This window comes from Sinocyclocheilus rhinocerous, unplaced genomic scaffold (genome assembly GCF_001515625.1).
Source record: "Sinocyclocheilus rhinocerous isolate Xijiao unplaced genomic scaffold, SAMN03320098_v1.1 scaffold3220, whole genome shotgun sequence".
Taxonomy (NCBI): Eukaryota; Metazoa; Chordata; class Actinopteri; order Cypriniformes; family Cyprinidae; genus Sinocyclocheilus; species Sinocyclocheilus rhinocerous.
The window spans coordinates 132,482-153,061 of NW_015648158.1; the positions used below are offsets into that span (position 1 = coordinate 132,482).

The 20,580-nt window shown below is 37.8% G+C and overlaps 1 pseudogene; it reads right to left on the reverse strand.

Annotated features, from left to right (window-relative positions):
- Nucleotides 1-8,518: 8,518 nt before the first annotated feature.
- On the reverse strand, nucleotides 8,519-14,627 carry LOC107709660 (uncharacterized; annotated as a pseudogene).
- Nucleotides 14,628-20,580: the final 5,953 nt, after the last annotated feature.

Sequence of the window (20,580 nt, forward strand, 5' to 3'; positions counted from 1 at the left end):
ATCTTTTTAAAAATCTTAATAAGGGTTTCTTTTCCCCCAAACACACAGCTTTTGTCTTCTCCAGATGTTAACTGATGGACTGGAGTGGTGTGGATTACTTGTGGATTATTGTGATGTTTTTATCAGATGTTTGGACTCTCATTCTGACGGCACCCATTCACTGCAGAGCATCCATTGCTGAGACACTGATGCAATGCTACATTTCTCCAAATCTGATGAAGAAACAAACTCATCCTAATCTTGGATGGCCTGAGAGTAAGTGAATGTTCAGCAAGATTACATTTTTAGGTAAACTATTCCTTTAACAATCTATGACCCATAAACTGCAACCATCCATCACTGTAATAGAGAATAAAGCCTCAAACATATTAGTTAGAAATCAATAAAGGAATTATAGCTTTACAATGTGACCTAATGGCATTTCTCAGCTGGAAAGTCCAGATCCAAATAATGACGAATGGTTATACAATGAAGAAACAGGAATAGGTTACTTTAATGAAAGATCTTCCCATCATAGCTCACGTTTTATTCTTTAATATCAAACCAATAGTTAAGTTTCTTTCATGCTGTCATCAGCACTCTTACGAACGCCCTCTGCAGCATTTCCCATGGTGCATTTAAAAACCAAATGTGGCATCTCTGGAAAAGAGTTGCTGTAATCCGAAGCGCTTTACTGAAACAGTGACGGTAACATGGCGAGTGACAGCAGCCCTGCATATTTGATGCTTTATCTCTCCTGATGGCCCACTTTTCATTTCACTCTTTTAAAAGTACTTAACCTGAGAATTTCACTTAGCCATGCATTTCAAGTGATGCCAAAGAATGCATGCATTTCAGACACATTCTATTTATTTGCTCTCAAATAAAGCTGAATAATAAAGGAAGAATATGCATTGAAAAAAAATTAACTATTTTTGTGCAAAAGGAAGTGAGGATACGTGATTCCAAATGAACACTATAAATCTATTTCTCTTTTTCAGGTAGTAGGTAATGAGTTGCTGGGGTTTTTGAATAAATGAAAATGAACAAAGCAAAATAAAAAGCCATATTGCGCTTCCTTTGCCAGTTTTTAATAGCAGGGTTTCACAAATTCAATCTTCCTCATAGCTGAATAAGAAACAAATGCAAAACAGAGCTCCTCATGCACACCGGTTTCTCTAAGCCCAAAAAAGCAGAAGGATTATTTCCTCATATTGCCTTGTCGGGTTTAGGTACAGCAATAAGATGTTTTGCTCCTCGGGAAATAAACAGACATCAGCTTAAACAGTCTGAACATATACACTGGATGCAAAAAAGTTAAGCTACACTTAAAATGTATGCACTTCATTACATGACAAAATATCAAAGAAAGTGCACTCAAATGCTTCACTTCATATATAGGGGTGTAATGATAGTCAAACCGAACCGAAAAACCGCGATACACCTCCCACGGTACGTACCGCAAACATTTATGCACTATATAGCATGTAGGCTGAATCCCAACAGATTATCAGAGCAGATCAGTCATTTTAAAACTTTCTGTGAGACTGAATTTCACAAACAGTGTGAGTGATTGGGATTGAGTGGTACCACATCTTCTCCCACTCTCTCGAAATGCACAAATGGCCATAATATCCACGTTGAGTTTGCTCTGCAAGCGAGCTGCACGCTGCAATACAAGACTAGCGTTTCAAGTCCAAATACCGATTTAAACAATTAGAAAGTGAAGTTAAAAGTGAATCTAGTGTTGTTTAGCATCTGTAGCAAACAGAACTGAACCGTGGCTCCAAAACCGTGATATGAAACGAACCGTGGCAATGGTATTTTGTTAGACCCCTTATACATATTGTATTTTTTCCATCTAATGGAAAATCCCTTCCATACATACAGTACGAAAATCTATTTTTGAGTATAAAGGGAACTCTGCGCAAATCCATCAGAGAAGTTTTACTAGAGATTATCAAGAGGCAATGCTTCAGAGAAGAATGTACCGAATGTACGTTTTGATGTTTCTCACATCCAACCAGACTTGTTCTCTTCTGATACTCTCAGATCTGAATCAAGGGCTTTTCTGGCTCCTTTTCACAGGAACGTCAGAGTCAGAGATCCGTGGTCATTACTGCTCAGTCCATGAGTCCCTCTTATAATGGAAAAGTGAATTCAAAACTGTCTAAGAGTGCAACCTCCTCCTGAGAAATCATTTTAGAAGTCCTACATTGCAGTTAGGGGCAGTACTGTACAATGTTTCTGTACTTTTTATGAAGCATTAATGACTTGGTTTACTGCTCTGGATATGCAAAAACATGTATAACCTCAGGCAAGTTGTTTTTGAGAGTTTTTGCTTCGACTGAGATCTAAATGATTTCCCAAATATAGCTCTGGTGTTTGCTAAGGCAACTTCGGCATGTAACTCATCTTGAAATGCTTGAATGATTCATCAAAGCATGTGTCTTGTTAAGGAAAAGTATGCTGATACTTTAAGTGATCAGTGATCAGACTAGTTTTTCCTCAACCGGCAGACGATAAAACACACAAAATCCCAGTCTGGAAGCCAATCTAGGTTTTATAAAAGTAGGCTGTATTGAAGCACTCTCTAGTGCGCATGTGTCATTTACTGGCACCTGGCTGAAAGCATGAAATAAATAAACCATTTATCATTACAATGACGACTGTAAATAACGTAAATAAATAACGTATGACACAGTCGCCCAAAGTGTGGTCACGTGACCTGCAATCGCGTGGCCTTTTAGCCTGTTATGAATTCACATAACCGTTCCTGGATGGTTTTGTCAGCTACTTACAAAACCATTTTTACCCTGACAGTTTCACCCCAATTCACACATTCAAGGAGGCAATTCCAACGACCATTACGAGTTTCATGCGGTCTGAATGGGTTCAACACAGGGTCTCCCTACAAACATATATTACACATCATGAACTCTCTCGGATGACTAGAGAAACGCCTTAAAAAGAAATGGAAAACCTTGGTGCTTATGAAAAACATTTCCTAGTTTGGATGGGCGATATTTTTAAGATGACAAACGGTCGTTTTGGTGAGCAGATAATCCAGGTGACAAGTGCACAGCGTTTGCATACTAATCAGAGCACGCTATACTGAAGAACTCTGTACTCGCTCCTGATTGGTCAGCACGTGACAACTCTCATTCCTCATTGGCTGTTTAGACTGTCCATCACAAATATTCAAGTTGATTCTCATTATATGTGACCCTGGACCACAAAACCAGACTTAAGTGTCAATGTGCCATGTGAAAGCTGAATAAATGAGCTTTCCATTGCTGTATGGTTTGTTAGGATAGGACAATATTTGGCCGAGATACAACTATTTGAAAATCTGGAATCTGAGGGTGCAAAACAATCTAAATATTGAGAAAATCGCCTTTCTTGCAGGTGCATAAACAGTGATCATTCAACACAAAATATCACGCTTCACAGTTTGAGTACCCATCAGTTGTGGAAAACAATAATTCTGTGGTTTTTGTTATGAACGTCTTGCGTAGAACCGCATTAGTATCGTAAAGCATACGGCACTGCTGAAATTAATAACGTGCAGATGAAGTCATTATAAGTTATAGGTGCATTAAGTGGTCTAATGATGACAAAGACAGTGAGTAGCATGAAATTTTGTGAAGTGAAGGATAATTTTGCGAATCGGCAGCGAGAGGAGAATTGATGGATGTGAGCAGCCTCAGCCTACTATATCTCACTGCTGCTTCTGTTCAAGAACCGTGGGACACCTCGAGTGCTGACAGTAACCAGGCCAAATTGGCTCCGGAACGCAGCTTGGGTTCCACCATCGGTGAGGGGGGTCTTAGAAATGGCTATATATCTGGGTTGGGGGTCGGCAGGTCTTGTACGCTGGAGACAAGCGGCTCAAATGCGGCTGCATCATTACCAGCTTGAAAACAGAGCAAGACCAGCTTGATGAGAACCTGCCGTGAAACCTGATAGAAGGACTAGAGATGATTGTTTGGCCCAGGGAATTATTATAGTTAACACATCTAAAAACCGTAAAAAATGTCATTACTTGAAATAAATGTTGACTGGAATAAAATAAAATATTGAAAAAGGCACTATTTCTCATTTTCATTTAGTTGGATGTACTAAAATAACTAAAACTGAAATTAAAATGAATTAAAAATTGAATACTTTTCCATTCCTATACAGCAGAAAATGACTAAACGAGGTTTTATAATGATGATAAAACAAGGGTTTTTCCACCTTAATATTTCCAGTCTGCCAATTTAATCCCAGTTTCATGCAGTCAGTGCAGAACAGAAATGGATCTCGCTGTCTGATCAACGGGTGACTGCAAGCATTATGAAAATGAGTAAAAATGATTGGTGCTCAGACCCTTTCGCTTTAACAAACACACCAGCCGGAGCTTTAAAAGGCGTGTTATGTGAAATCTCTTCCAGGATTAGACTCAACTCTATTCCTCAGAGATAAATAAAGGATTGTGGAACTGCATATTGGGGAATTATGATGTTTTTTTGAGGATTGTTTTTCTCTTGAGACCTGTGACAGTACTGCAAATGCTAAAACACCTCACTGCTTATATCATTTGTCTCGATTGAATGCTTTGTAATATATTTCATCGCGTGTTCTTTTTGAATATAGAGGAGTCTGAGGCTAGACGGCATGAATATTTTTCATAAATGTCAAAACAATGGTCCAACAATTGTTTTTTGTCCTATAATTGAATAAATTCAATCTAAACAGAAAAGTAAACAAAAAAAACCAACAACAACTAAATTACTAAAACTAAAATATAAATATTAGAATTTTTATCAAATATCAAATTGAAAGATTGTACATAATTGTCATTTTTATCAATTATTTTGTTTGCAAAAATAATACTGTTAAATTATTGTATATAATTAATTGAAATGCTTTTGGGTTTGCCATAAAAAAAAAATGTGCAATTGTTTTTTGGGTTTTTTTTAAGCCTGTATTTGGCCATATAATAGCATATTCTGATTGTGACAATACGTTCTAATATAAAACTTGAAGTTTTTCTTGTGCAATAAGGTGGACATGTTTTTTCTAGTTAAGGTTTGTGAGTAAATGTGAGAAACATTTACTAAAATAAACAGTGTGCCAACTCCAAATGTAAAAGCTTCTTTTAACCGCAGTCTATGTCATTGTGATGTGAGAGTTTAGATATTCGCTCGTTCCTGTGTGAACTGCTCGGGAGGCAAGTTGCAAACAATCGGAAAATAAGTTGGCTTCAGAAGCGAACAGGATAACAATCCCACTCCTCTACGTTACTCGTTTAAACGCCCCTACGGGACGAGTGCAGAGATGCTGCTGAAGTGGGAGCGGTTTGATGATATATTGTGTTTGTTTCTGCGTGTGTGTGGTGGAGAGAAAGAAAGAGGACTGGGCGCTGAAGGCATGTCTCTTTGCAGGAAAATTAAGTGTCTGTGCAGCGCCTTAGACATCCACACTACCCACCCTACATAATTTGGTGTCAGGCCCTCTGCTCATTAATTTTACTGCAGCGTTTCCAGAAGGCCTCTGGAGCGATGCGTGTGGGGTAGACAGTCCTGCTCCTGCCATAAAAACGCAACCATGCCAGGCAAATACATGCTTGAAAATACAGCGAGCCGTCGGCAAACACACAGGGTCGCCTGTAAATATGTATCTGATGGCGCTTTTGCTTTATTTCTGTCCTAGAGAGTGAGGACTGTCACAGTATATGTGATCTTCTAATAAAAATAGTCTGCAAAAATAAAAATAAAATTGCACAAACTGACTGATGCTTGTACCAACAAATACAGCCACAAATACAAACGGTGTTGTTATTACTGGTGACTAAAATTAAAACTAATACAAATGATTTCCAATAATTGAAATAAAGCTGAAGTGAAATAAAATGTAAATATTCTATGAACAACTTAAACTTGAAAAGCTTAAGCAAAAACTAGCCTGAAAGTTTGAAGTAATTTTGAAGTTTGAAAGGATAGATGGGTTGCCCGGGTGTTCTGGATGGTTGCTAAGGTGTTACTGTGCGGTTGCTAGGGTGTTCTGGATGGTTGCTAAGGTGTTACTGCTAGGGTGTTCTGGATGGTTGCTAAGGTGTTACTGTGCGGTTGCTAGGGTGTTCTGGATGGTTGCTAAGGTGTTATTGCTAAGGTGTTACTGTGCAGTTGCTAGGGTGTTCTGGATGGTTGCTAAGGTGTTACTGTGCGGTTGCTAGGGTGTTCTGGATAGTTGCAAAGTGGTTATAGTGTTGCTATGTGGTTGCTAGGGTTTTCTGGGTGGTTGCTATGCGTTTGAAAATAAGTTGAATACAAAAAATGACTAAAATAGAAATATAAATAAATTAAGTATAAATAGACATTTTACAAATAACTGAAAGATTGTATCTAATTGATACTTTTATTTATTATTTTATTCATTTTATTTGTATTGATCTATTTGTATATTTTTTTATATTATTGTAAAATATTATTGTTAAGATTATTGTATGCAATTCATTGAATTATTATTGCTATTAAGAATATTATAAATCTTTTGAATTTACCAAGAATGTATAGCCTTTGTTGCTAATATGACATAAAATGAAAAATAAATAAATAAACTAACTAAAATTAAAATGAAAACTGAAAATATAAAAATAAAAGCGAATAAATACCATAATCTATACATACTACTAAAATATCTCTGGGTGGCAAGTTTGTTGAATTACTAGTTTTATGGTTTTAACTGCATGTCCAGATTCATGACTTTTAAAAGAACAGACATTAGGCTTTAATTGCCCTTCAAAAAAGAAACTGCAGTAAGGCAGCGTGGGTCATATTAAGCTTTGACCTTTAATTTTATGTGTTTAATTTTAGTTTAACTACAAAATGGCACAGCATGTACCACTCTGAACAAAATCTGCACAAAGCGCCTTGAATTTTGGTCGTCATTTAGAGAAGCACATATAGAGGAGAGTTTTTAAATGACCGTTTCTGAAAGGGCAGAGACGGGAGGTTTGTGAAAGATGGTAAACTGAAGTCAGACGTCTTTGCTTGGGCTCATGCAAAACAAAAAAAGAGACCAGGTGATTGTCAGAGCATTATTTAGTAGTTTAATTTGTGCAGCGTAAACAATAGCCAATGAAACGCCTTCTGCTCATTCATTACTTAATGACAGTATCCATATCTGTGCTGCACTCTTGTAAGATGATCTGTCAGACATTGTTTCATGTATAAACCTATAAAAGATCAGTTTGGGATAAAGCAAGCTAAATGATATATTTAAGTTTGTCAACCAGTAAGTCAAATTGATGGGTTGATATATCATATAAACTCAGTATAGTAATTGTTATCTTGATGTAATTGCCATGAAGCATATTTGACTTTTTCATGTATATTTTAAGTAGTTTGAACTGGAAAAACATACAGAACACACCATTAGCTAATCAGATAAAGGAGACTGTGGAGATGTGATGCAAAGTTAAAAAAAAAAAGATGTAAAGACCATTTCAATCAACATGATCAGCTGGGTTATTTAGGGCTCAGAAGTTCAGCTTAATTACAAAATTAATCAACTACAGCCAAAATGCTTGTCAGTAAGGGCTGATGCTTATGTTTTTCCCTGCCAGTAGGTGGCAGTGTGGGATACCCTCAGTTGTGAGGGCATGTGTGGTTTACAATGAATTAAACAGCCTGCATCAGTGCCGTTTATACTATTTGGTGATCTATTATGATCTATTAGCATCTTGAGTAAAAAGAAGCATGCCAATATTTTCTATAAAAATTCTGAGAAGTGACTTGGATAAATATATCAGAAAATCAGCAATTTTTTTAATTATATATTTATATATACTTATATATACTAATATATATATATATATATATATGTATGTGTGTGTGTGTAAATTATGTTTAAATATATCACATATTTATTATATAAAATCATTTATATATTATTTTATTATATATAATATTATATATTATTTTAATATTTTCTGCAAAGTACACTTCTCATCTGATTATGCAGTATGCAGTATTTTTGCCATACAAACGAGGTCATTTGCATGATGTATTACTGCAATTTACAATGGTGCAGTTCTGTATGTGATCATGCAACAGAATTGCTGTTGTACACCATCCTATTTATTACACTTGTACTAGAGTTAAACAATTGCATTCGTGTTTTTGTTAGGAAACGCTGAACCGCATGCACTCTGTGTGCAATGACTTGAAAAAGAATAAATGATGTGCCTTGAAACTGTTAAACTAGAGCCGCAGTTCTCAGCTGTCAGCGTGACTGCATCAAAAATAATGATATGTTGTTATGGTTTGCTGTACTTGGACACAATAGATAAGATGAAGTGTAATTGTCTGCACAGGACACACAACTTTATTCGGAGTTGAATCCTGTAGAAGTGTTAAAAACACCACTTGTCATATATTTTAAATGAAAGACATACTCTTGAAACCTGACCTGCAAAGTCTGTAATCCTTACCAACTCTTGCTAGTTTTTGGGCCGTTCATTGGTACATTCGGATCAAGGAGAAACTTTTTCCAACAGCTCAGAGATGCAGACACCATTGCATGCTCATGAGTTTTTAAATTACTTGAGAAATTTCCAAGATTCTTTCCATTCTGCAAACATTTCTTCATCTTCCACATTGCCACATTTGGATTTAACATTACGCTTTGGTCTTGGTTGCGTCTTCGCCATTTTGCATGCATCACTCCATCGCTTCTGTTGTGTTTTCTGTTGATCTATATCCGAGTACATTTGCTTTCTTATCTTTGTAGTGTTTGTCATAATCACAGATTCATCCTCATCCTTCCCGTGCTTTGAGTCAAGGTCTATCTTCATGAACCTCCAGGACTTGCTCCAGATTTTCAGCTTCAAGTCTTTGAGCGAAGCAGAAGGTAAATTATAGATGCGTTTGTGTTTGGACCAAAGAATCAGGTCTTGTGCATTGAATGACTTCGGCTTTGCATCAACCCACGAGGCGTTCTCCATGTTTTTTGGTGGTTGTGGGTTTGACATTTTCCACGATCGACCCCACTCTGACCTGCTCTCGATCTGGACTGATTTGAGCGTCGCATGGCCCTTGACATCAGACGTCAGGTGAAAATTAAAATCACATTCACCTTGACTTTGATAAAACTCCGTGCTGGTGAACAACCAAAAATTATCCCAATCTAGCACTTCTTTTTTCATACGATCAGCAAGTCCAGGAGCATCAAACCATGAACCTCCAGGACTTGCTCCAGATTTTCAGCTTCAAGTCTTTGAGCGAAGCAGAAGGTAAATTATAGATGCGTTTGTGTTTGGACCAAAGAATCAGGTCTTGTGCATTGAATGACTTCGGCTTTGCATCAACCCACGAGGCGTTCTCCATGTTCTTTGGTGGTTGTGGGTTTGACATTTTCCACGATCGACCCCACTCTGACCTGCTCTCGATCTGGACTGATTTGAGCGTCGCATGGCTCTTGACATCAGACGTCAGGTGAAAATTAAAATCACATTCACCTTGACTTTGATAAAACTCCGTGCTGGTGAACAACCAAGAATTATCCCAATCTAGCACTTCTTTTTTCATAAGATCAGCAAGTCCAGGAGCATCAAACCTCTTCTTAACCCTCCACGAGTCATTCCACTCATTCGCAGGATATCGTTCTTTGAAGGTTTGAGAATCAAATGATCAGCTAAATGCATTCAATGCCCTGCAAAGTTCCTTTCTGCCTTTGATTTCCATAGATTTCTCAAACCACGTATGTTCAGGCAGAAGATCCTCCAAGGTGGAGAAGATTCTCCAAGAATCAGTCCATGCAGTCATGGAGGGTCTATCATGATGGCGCAGATGAGTTAATGACTAGGATTGTGCCATGGATCTTGCATACGTATGTTGACATACCGGCTCAATTGATGCACCTGCCGCCTGTCTTTCCAGAAGATGCTGACGTCTCGTAGACCTCCAGGACTCAGCCCAGGAGCGAACCCCAGCTGGTCCATTATGCGGGGTATCTTCATTTTCTCGTACTCTTCTAATAGGTCAGGGTTGAGCACTGGTGGACCAACCCTGCTGCCATAAACCGCCGTCTTGTTTGAGAGTAAAGTTGGTGAACCTCCAAGAATCGGTCCATTCGGTGAGAGTTTGTGAGAACTGCAAAGGTGGACGTCTCTGGTTCCTCAAGGCTCTTTCTTCTCTACGCTGGTGTTTCAGCATCCAGTCCAATTGCTGTGAGAAGTGACACACCTCTTGCCGCTTCTGGCTTTTTGGCAAAGCAAGTACGTCAAATTTGACATGTTCACTTTGTTGATCGTGTGGTTTCAATGTCTCAACCTTCACTTCCACCTCTTTATTTATCTCTTCTTTATACTCCGACACATTTTTTATGGTCGTCCATGATTTTTCCCACTCTGACAGCTGTGCATCCCTCCCACTGAACTGAAAGTTCCATGGAATTGCGTGCTTCATCTCTCTAGACACATTCATTATCATGTTGCACATGTCGGGATGCAGCTCCTCAGGCGCCATCGCTTGAGACTGGATTGATTTCATCTCCTTCTCTGATGTGGTTTTTGCAACTCTCCAAGATTCACTCCAACCTGAATTATTTGTAGTTGTAGACTTCACATGAACCTGCTTCTTAAAGTACATCCAAGAATGATTCCATGATAATTCAGGTTGTTTTTCCTCATTAGCTGTGGGCTGAATTAAATCAGACTTAACATCTTCTTTTACAGGCTTCGTTGACTTCCAGGACTTATTCCAGTCTGATGCACTTTCCTCATTTCGATCCCCCTGCATGATGGTAAATTTGTTGCAATCACTTTTATTTGTGTTTTCATGACACTCTTTTCTTTTCTGACTGAATATCCAAGACTTTTCCCATTCTGGAGTGACTAAGTCTTGTTGAATGTGTTCAGAGTCTAAAGCTTTGCTGAGTTTCTCCCATAGAAACGTGTCATTGGAGCTCATATTGCTGCTTGCATCAAACCCAAGGTCAAACCAGGGTTTTCCATCAGTGCTTGGCTGAAAACTGAGAAACTTCCATGACTGCCCCCAGTCGAATGCGCAGGGAATTTCTTCAGGTTGCGGCAAAGGCTGCGAGAACTTCCAAGACTTCGCCCACACCATCAACCCCAGGCAGCTTTCACTGAGGTGACGTAACAGGGCCAGTTTATTGGCTTTGGTTGTTTTTGTCGAGTTCACCTTCCTCTGAATCCGACTGCTCTGGAAGACTTGTGGCCTGCCAAGATGCGTCTTTTTAACTTTGTGCGCATCAAGAGTCGATTCTTCAGGAAGCTTTGCTTTTCTCTCCAGTCTTTTAGGGGGGTTTATCTTCGAGGACATGCGCGCCTGCCAATCCTGATTGATTCTATGAAAAGTTAAATTGGCACGGACAACAGATGAAAAGACTTCTCATTAGTTATGAAATGTGTGCCTCTTTTGTTTTAACAGATTAATTAAAGATGGCTGCAGTTATTAAAATTAATATTTACACAATTTAGGCAATTAAAGTTGAAGCGACCACAAGCTCATTATCGTTCTGAATGGCCTTATTATGTGCAAACAGAATAGACAGAGAGGCAGTTGGGATCAAACTGCATTTGTGCAATATTAGAGTTACTGTAATTATGGTATGACTCAGAGAACTGTTCTTGTCTTCTTCAGAAATTATTCTTTTTTATGTCAACGCTCAAAATGCATCAATGAGCAGCTTGTAATTATGAGTGAAACTAATAATTACAGTAATTATGACATGGCGTAAGTACAGCAATAGCATATTCATAAATATTACAAAATTATATGGAATGGAATTTGTTACAAATATTTACATCAACAAATTGGTTAACCATCAACAAACCCCATATATTTTATGTGGCCAAAATCTATTTGAAATAAATGCTAAATATATGTTGTAAACAGTGAAGCACAATTAAATATATTTTTTAAATAGAAAATATATTTAGTTTCAACCTTCAAACATCAAAATATATTTTAAATGTATTTCAGGGGCAAGAAAATATAAGAATTTCTAATCTTACAGTAGCATATTTTTTTTTTACATTGTAATGCTTTTTTTTTTTTTTAATGCATTATATGTTCACATGTGTTATAGACAACAAATAAAGTTTTTCTTCATATATGAGAATGTATTTTCTGGGATTTAAATATATAGGGCAAATATATTTTTAAATGCTTTAAATATATACATTTATATTTTCAAAAATATACAAAAAAATTCCCTAAAATATTTTGGTAGAAAATCTATTTACATCATTTTTAGCAAATATATCTTTGGCCCATTTATTTATATAATTTGACATATATTTTAAATAAAATGTATATATTTTTTACTTATTTATATATTTTAATATTATTTATTTATATTAAAAATTGTATTAATTTTTTTTTATAATTTTTATTTTTAAAAAAAACTTTTTTTGCCTTACAGGGCTGCTTTTAGCGAACTGAAAATGCCTCAAATACATTTTTTTTTTTTTATAATTTAATTTAAGGACATTTTTTGAGCCACAAAGTTGTATTGTAAATACCGAGTTGGCCATTATAAAGAGTTTTTCTGATTGACAAATGCAAGAAAATGAGAGGTTCGGCAGGTCCTCACCTTTCCAGAGCACTCTTCCGTATCCTCTCCTCTTCCAGCCGCCATTTCTGTCGATACTCCCTCAGTCTGATTTCCCAGACATCCTTCATAATTGAAGCGCCACATACTAACACCTCTGCGTTTTTTTTCCCATTATTGTAGAGACTCCTGCTGTAAGCGGAGATGAGGCTGTCAGTGGATGAAGGGGATTGGATTTAACAAGATTGCAATGTTCCTTTGCATAAACTAACCATAAAATATGCATTTGTTTACAATAGCTCATTGAGGAGCATGCATTTGATTAAGCTTTTTCATTTAACCAGGACAGGCAATTAAATATAAACACAGAACAAAACAAATGCAGACAAAAAATGCTATTTGTAACATGTGCACATCATATAATGCATTCAGCAGGGAATCATCACTTATCAGGCAAAAACAATACCACATGAAATTGCTTCCGTGATTAATTCTAAAATAGCATTACTGATTTGTACTTTCATGCTATATTTAAAAGCAATAAAATTGTGTTTATTCCTAGCTATATTAATTGTAATTTCATGAGCGCACTGCATCCAATACTGCTGTCCTGTCAACATGACAAAACTGTATTCCTGTGCATAAATTATTAATGAAAAATAAAAAAAAAAGCTTGCTCACCCGTCTGGCTGTTCTCTGTCAAAATAAGCATCTGGAATCAGAAGCAGCTCTTATAAATGTCAACTGTAACTAAACTGGCCTGTGTAACCAGGGCTCTTGACCCGGTTATTTTTAACCCCACCAGTTGCCACGTGCCTCTATAACTCATTAGAATTGACAGAAATGATTATTTGCATTCATTTAAAAATATTCTTTTGTATGTCACCGCGTATTGTACTAGACTAGGTTACAATAAAGCTGTGACTACAAGGATGCTGTTTTGTCACCCTTGTAGATAATGATTAAAGTGGTGTCAGATTTCAGAATGAAAATGAGTTTCATCATGACGAGCGCTGATGATGGAGCTGATAATTAATACACTGCATTTAGGTAGTACATGACACAGTTGATAATTAAAAGTGGGTTTTATTTGATTCCTTTTAATTTGGATGGAAGGATCAAGTACAGTGTTTTACAATGTTGTGCTCAATATAGCCACCGTGCCACTAGAGCATGATGTTTGCAACGGTTACAGGTTAAAATATGTTATGAATGTACAATCAGTATATGGAGAGGACTAGGCGTACAGTTCTGAGTATAAATATCCACAAACAAGTAATTCCTTTAATGGAACAGTTCACCCAAAAATGAAAATGATGAGTTTGTTTCTTCATCAGATTTGGAGAAATGTAGCATTGCATCACTTGCTCAGCAATGGATGCTCTGCAGTGAATGGGTGCCGTCAGAATGAGAGTCCAAACAGCTGATAAACGCATCACAATAATCCACAAGTAACCCACACCACTCCAGTCCATCAGTTAATGCCTTATGAAGCCAAATGCTGCGTGTTTGTAAGAAACAAATCCATCATTAAGAAGATTTTAACTTCAAACCTTTACTTCTGACTAGAGTCCATAATCCATATGCTTCCTTCAGTGAAAAGAAATCTGTGCAGATTTATCTCCTGATTCAGACGAGTCATATTTTAGCTCTAAGCAACGATTTGAAGTTAAAAACATCTTAACAATGGATTTGTTTCTTACAAACATGCAGCTTTTGTCTTCTCAAGACATTAACTGTCACTGCAGAGCATCCATTGCTGAGACAGTGATGCAATGCTCCATTTCTCCAAATCTGATGAAGAAACAAACTCATCCTAATCTTGAATGGCCTGAGAGTGAGGACATTTTCAGCAGATTTTCATTTTTGGATGAACTGTTCCTTTAGGGGACGCTGCATGCATATAATCAAATGTTTATATAACTGATTTCATTGTGCTGTTGTTGTGCATGCAACAAATAAAAAATTTACTTCAATTGTCACCAAGTTTGCACCAATATTGTTTTGCTCTTTAATCTCAATGCTGCTCGTATAAAAACTCTTAACCTTTCAAACGGAGTGAAGAAATTGTGCGGTGCCATTCAGAAGGCAGACAGCTCATTAGGAGACAAAGCGTCAACCTTTACATGGCTGATAATGATTCAGCTGTCATTACCGTGTCAGTTTTCAGAATAGAAATCACAATAATCAGCTCTGTCAAATGTTCCCCATAAGAAGCCCAAACTTACACTCGCTGTCACTGCCAAGAATGACATGGATATTCAATCGATAAATCATTGTCAAATGTATCCTATTGAAAATATTTAATTACAGCAAACCAAAGGTAAACATGTTAAGTGTTTTGGAACAATGTTTAAGGGAAAGTTCACCTAAAAATCTAAATGCATGTCATTCAGAACTTGTTTTTTGCATACAATGACAGTTCATTGCGACCATGTCTGTCAAGCTCCACAAAGGACAAAAAAAAAAAAAACAATAAAAGCAATAATTGCAATTTTTTTATCTCACAATTCAGACTTTATTTCTCAACAATTCAGACTTTTTTCAGAATTGCAAGAACAAAATGTCAGAATTGCAAGTTAAAAACTTTAAATTCTGAGAAACAAGGCAGAAGACATAAACTCAGAATTGTGCAATATAAACTTGCAATTCTGACTTTTTCTCTCAATTCTGAGTTTATATATCGCAATCCTGAATTTTTTCCTCAGAATTTCAACTTTTAAAAAAAAAACGTTTTTATCCTGTGGCAGAAACAGGCTTCCATATTATCCCTTTAATGCACGATCAGGAAGTTAATTTCAGTTCATCTATGGAAGGCATTAAATGGGAACCAGTATTTATCAAATGTTGCCATATTTACAAACGAATAAACCAAAATCAAGTAAACATAATTGCACTTCTAACCTCCATAGATGCCATTAAAACTTCCCTGTAAACATGCTGAAACACCTAATGGGCCTGCACTGGTGTTATCCAGAGGCTTGTTAATTATGGGAATGAAACACAAAGATATGTAAATTAATTATGAGCCAGCAGAGGGCTCATATGAGTCAGCGAGATCGCTCTATTACACGCACTTCACCCTGAGAGCTGCACACTAGAGCAGCCGCAGCAGAATGAAAGCACCGGTGTCTCATTTCCTCGTCACGAAGCAATCAGCTTTTATGGAATATGCTTTGGCCGGGGATCAAATCCCATGTGATATGATGATGAAGTTACATGGACTTAATGGCCATTGACATTTTGGTCTTATATTATTTATGTGGTTTGAGTTTACTGCCGCTCGTGTTTGAAGACAACTTTAATCCATTCATTCACTTTGCTCTGGTGGAAATCTAATAGCCGCTACAAGCAGTAAAATGAGGATCAAATGGGTACTTCAGTGATCTGATTTCTCAAATCACAAGTCGCGTTGAGGAGAGATGTGCTTTACACAGCAGAAAAATTACTTTACAAATAATAAAAATTTTAAAAAAAGATTACACAGCCCTGCATCTGGAAAACACTTCTGACTGGCAAAAAAAAAGAGGCCTGGGCAGCTGCTAGAGTGTTCTGGGTGGTTGCTAGGGCATTGCTATACAATTATGTCCTGGGCAGTTGCTAGGGTGCTCTAGGTGGTTGCTAGGGTGTTCTGGATGGTTGCTAGGGTGTTATGGGTGGTTGATATGGCATTGCTATACAATTGCATCCTGGGCAGTAGCTAGAGTGTTCTGGGCGGCTGCTAGGGTCTTCTGTATGGTTGCTAGGGTGTTGCTAGACTGCTCTGGATGGTTGCTAGGCGGTTGCTAGGGTGTTATGGGTGGTTGCTAGGGCATTGCTATACAATTGTGTTCTGGGCAGTTGATAGAATGTTCTGGGTGGTTGTCAAGCAGTTACTAGGTGGTTGTTATGGTGTTCTGGGTTGTTGCTAGGGTGCTCTAGGTGGTTGCTAGGGTGTTCTGGATGGTTGCTAGGGTGTTATGGGTGGTTGATATGGCATTGCTATACAATTGCATCCTGGGCAGTAGCTAGAGTGTTCTGGGCGGCTGCTAGGGTCTTCTGTATGGTTGCTAGGGTGTTGCTAGACTGCTCTGGATGGTTGCTAGGCGGTTGCTAGGGTGTTATGGGTGGTTGCTGGGGCATTGCTATACAATTGTGTTCTGGGCAGTTGCTAGAATGTTCTGGGTGGTTGTCAAGCAGTTGCTAGGTGGTTGCTATGGTGTTCTGGGTTGTTGCTAGGACATTGCTATGCAGTTGCTAGAGTGGTCTGGGTAGTTGCTAGGCGGTTGCCAGTGTATTATGGGTGGTTGCTAGGGCATTGCTATACAATTGTGTCCTGGCCAGCTGCTAAAGTGTTCTGGGTGGTTGCTAGGGTGTTATGGGTGGTTGCTAGGGCATTGCTATACAATTGTGTCCTGGGCAGTTGATATGGCTTTGCTATACAATTGCATCCTGGGCAGTAGCTAGAGTGTTCTGGGCGGCTGCTAGGGTCTTCTGGATGGTTGCTAGGGTGTTGCTAGACTACTCTGGATGGTTGCTAGGTGGTTGCTAGGGTGTTATGGGTGGTTGCCAAGCAGTTGCTAGGTGGTTGCAAGGTGGTTGCTATGGTGTAGAGGTCTGCGCGGGACTGTTTTTTTTAGTCCCGCTCCCGCAAGGTTCTATTCCGCACCCACCCTAACGCTATATATTCACTCTTTGTTCACCTGCTGTCCGCTTAGAATAATTTTCTTCCCGACCCGACCGTTCCCTCTAAATTTAGATCTCGTTTCCAGAATCTCACATTTGGATTTAGATAGGCTGACAAATAAAAGTGTAGTCTGCACAAAATTGTATGTTATTTTTATAGGAAAAAAGTAGGTTGTACAAAAATAGCCTATTAGCTATTTTTATTCGTCTTGTCAAAATACTAAATTCGTTTGACATTTTTCTGTTAACACAGTAGGAAAAGTGTCGCAGAGAAAAATAAATAAATAGGACATATTTCATTTAAGATTATAGGCTAAGCAAAATATAAACAAAACCGAGTTCAACGGCCTTCAAAACGCATCCACACTTTGCTCCATCCTTATTCTGCTCTGTCACTCATCGACAACCTGCCTGTTCTGTCTGAGGGCCTTATATTTACAACAGGTACAGCCTGCTCTGAGCATCGTTATACACATGCTGCGCACAGACCATGCAAATAAAATGCGTGATGGTAAAAGCATGCGTGCAGCGCGTGCATAACAGTCCTGAGCGCAAGCTGTACCGGTGGTCAATAAGAATAAAGCACAGATATGCTGTTCTAAATGGACGTCGGGAACGGAATATTGTTAGACCGCCCGCTCCCGTTCAAATTACACCAGAGTTACCGACCGCTACCGCGTTTTATTCGGGAATTTAATCCCGCGGCGCAAAAAATCCGGTCGGGTCCCGCGGTTCCCGCAGGAGAGCCGCGGGAATGCAGACCTCTACTATGGTGTTCTGGGTTGTTGCTAGGACATTGCTATGCAGTTGCTAGAGTGTTCTGGGTAGTTGCTAGTCGGTTGCCAGTGTGTTATGGGTGGTTGCTAACGGCATTACTATACAATTGTGTGCTGGCAGTTTCTAGGGTGTTCTGGATGGTTGCTAGGGTGTTGCTAGACTACTCTGGATGGTTGCTAGGGTGTTATGGGTGGTTTCTATGGCATTGCTATACAACTGTGTCCTGGCCAGTTGCTAAAGTGTTCTGGGTGGTTGCTAGGGTGTTATGGGTGGTTGCTAGGGCATCACTATACAATTGTGTCCAGGGCAGTTGCTAGAGTGTTCTGGGTGGTTGCTAGACTACTCTGGATGGTTGCTATGTGGTTGCTAGACTACTCTGGATAATTGCTAGGTGGTTGCAAGGGTGTTCTGGGTGGTTGCTACTTCTGCTTGAAATTATTTCAGTGTACTAATAAAAAAAAAAATTCTCAATATTTTCACCTGCCGGACCATAAAACAGGTGGAAAAATCCCACAAATAGATAATAAAGGAGGAACCATCGTGTTGTGCACGGGCAAACATCACTTACAATTTCCTAGCAATTGCATTTGAATAGTCGTCTAATTTCAAATAAATGTGAATAGTACAAGCTGGCACATTTAATCTGGATTTGTCCCCTCAAATGGGCGTCTCACTGCCCACCTCAGCTACTCTAATTACCTCACATATTCTCCTGGCAGCAACATGACAGGCTGTCCGCCGTACCAGACAGAAATGCACCTGTGAGCAGAAAGAATAAATCACCTTTTGACTCCTTGTGTGTCTGTAACAAAAGCGCAGCTCCGCAGTCGACCTGAAGACAGCAGCGCAGCGCAGAGATTCGTGACCTCGGCTGCTCACTCGCTGCTCATTAGTACGCACGATTTAATCCTTCTTTATGTGAATTAATTATCTAATTAAACCTCATTAGCAAACACAAAATGCATGCATTTATGAACTCTGCTTTGCATTAAATCAAGCAAATGAAATCCAAATTAAATTGCATATGAAATAAATAAACTAGATTTTGTGGTGATTCCTTGTTTAAAACTTGCTGCTATGCTAGAGTGTTTGGCGGTTGACAGGGCATTGATATGCGGTTACTAGGGTGTTCTGAATAGATATGGATTCAGTTGAACTCTTTTAGATTTGTTTTATCATCTGTGATAATGTATTTGTTGTGTTTATGTATGTGTGCATGTATGTTTATGTATTTTCAATCATTAACACTAAAAATTTACAATAATGTGTTATTTTAGTATTATTTATATACTATATTTATTCATATTTTGAATTAGCTTTTATTTTTATATTTTCCGTTTTAATTTTAGTTTAGGTTTGAGCAATTTTGAGAAGTGCTTTTGTCATTTTTATTAGTTTTTTGTTATTTTAATATTTCTATTTAGCTTTAATGAATTTTTTTCCATTTTAGTCATTTTAGTACTTTGGCACAGCTTAAACATATTTATTTCAGTAATTTCCAGAGATGACATTTCTATTTTTTTTTTTTTATCTAATGTTTATATTTTTTCCAGCTTTATTTCAATTACTAAAAACAAGTGTTAATAGTTTTAATTTTAGTTAATAATAACAACACTGATAGTGGTGTGCTTTTGTCATTTTTTAATTTGTTTTAAATATTTCTCTTTAGCTTTTATATTTCATACATATTTATTGCATATTTATTTCAATTGCCAAGGCAACATTTCTAATTTTCGTTTAGGTTTTTAAGCATTTTATTTTATTCCAGCGTTATTTCAATTACTAAAACATTATTTTTAATAGTTTTAGTTCTAGTTAACAGTAACAACACTGATAATGATGCATGACTTAGCAAACACAACTAACAAATACACAAATCTTTTCCATAAATGTTTGATTTCGTAAAAAGGTCATGGGTCTCTTGCTCATGGGTCAAAGGTGCCTGTCATGCAATATAGCAGCATCTATAATGTCAAGCACAACATGGAAAGCATTCAGTCTGACCTTTAGCCTTTCAGGTTTGGCCTGCGTCACACGCTCCAGCAACTTTATTTAGCAACTGGTTGACGTCTGCGTTAAAGATCATTCCTCTAGATGTACAGAGCGGCTGTTCTGTTGAGAAACAATTCCCAGCGACAATTAGAGGAAATGTTGGCATGAATGGCAAAAAGCATTAATGGCACTACAAGAAAAGCTCTCCAAGCCACCGGTGATGCATTGTGTTTGGAAATGAAAAATGCATCAACTCTGAGCCATGTAATTTGCATGTAATTTATTTTTAAAAAGGATGATTTTTCCCACCAGACTAAATTAACTGTTTTTTTTCTCTCTCATTGTGCAAAAGACAGACATACATTAAATGTGAAATGTAAAACAGGACAGGTCCATCACTAAAGCTTGCATTTAGATAATATTATGCTTGCTCTGTTTAAAGACCATTTTTAAAATGGAGTTGAGGTTTAGAAACCAGGGCACATATACTGAAGTGCATTTGACGTTTGAGTAGTTGAAATGAAAGAACAGCAAACTAAAATGTTTGAAAGTTCTTCACCTCACAGGCTCTGAGAGGAATCAGCTAATTAGAAACCAAGC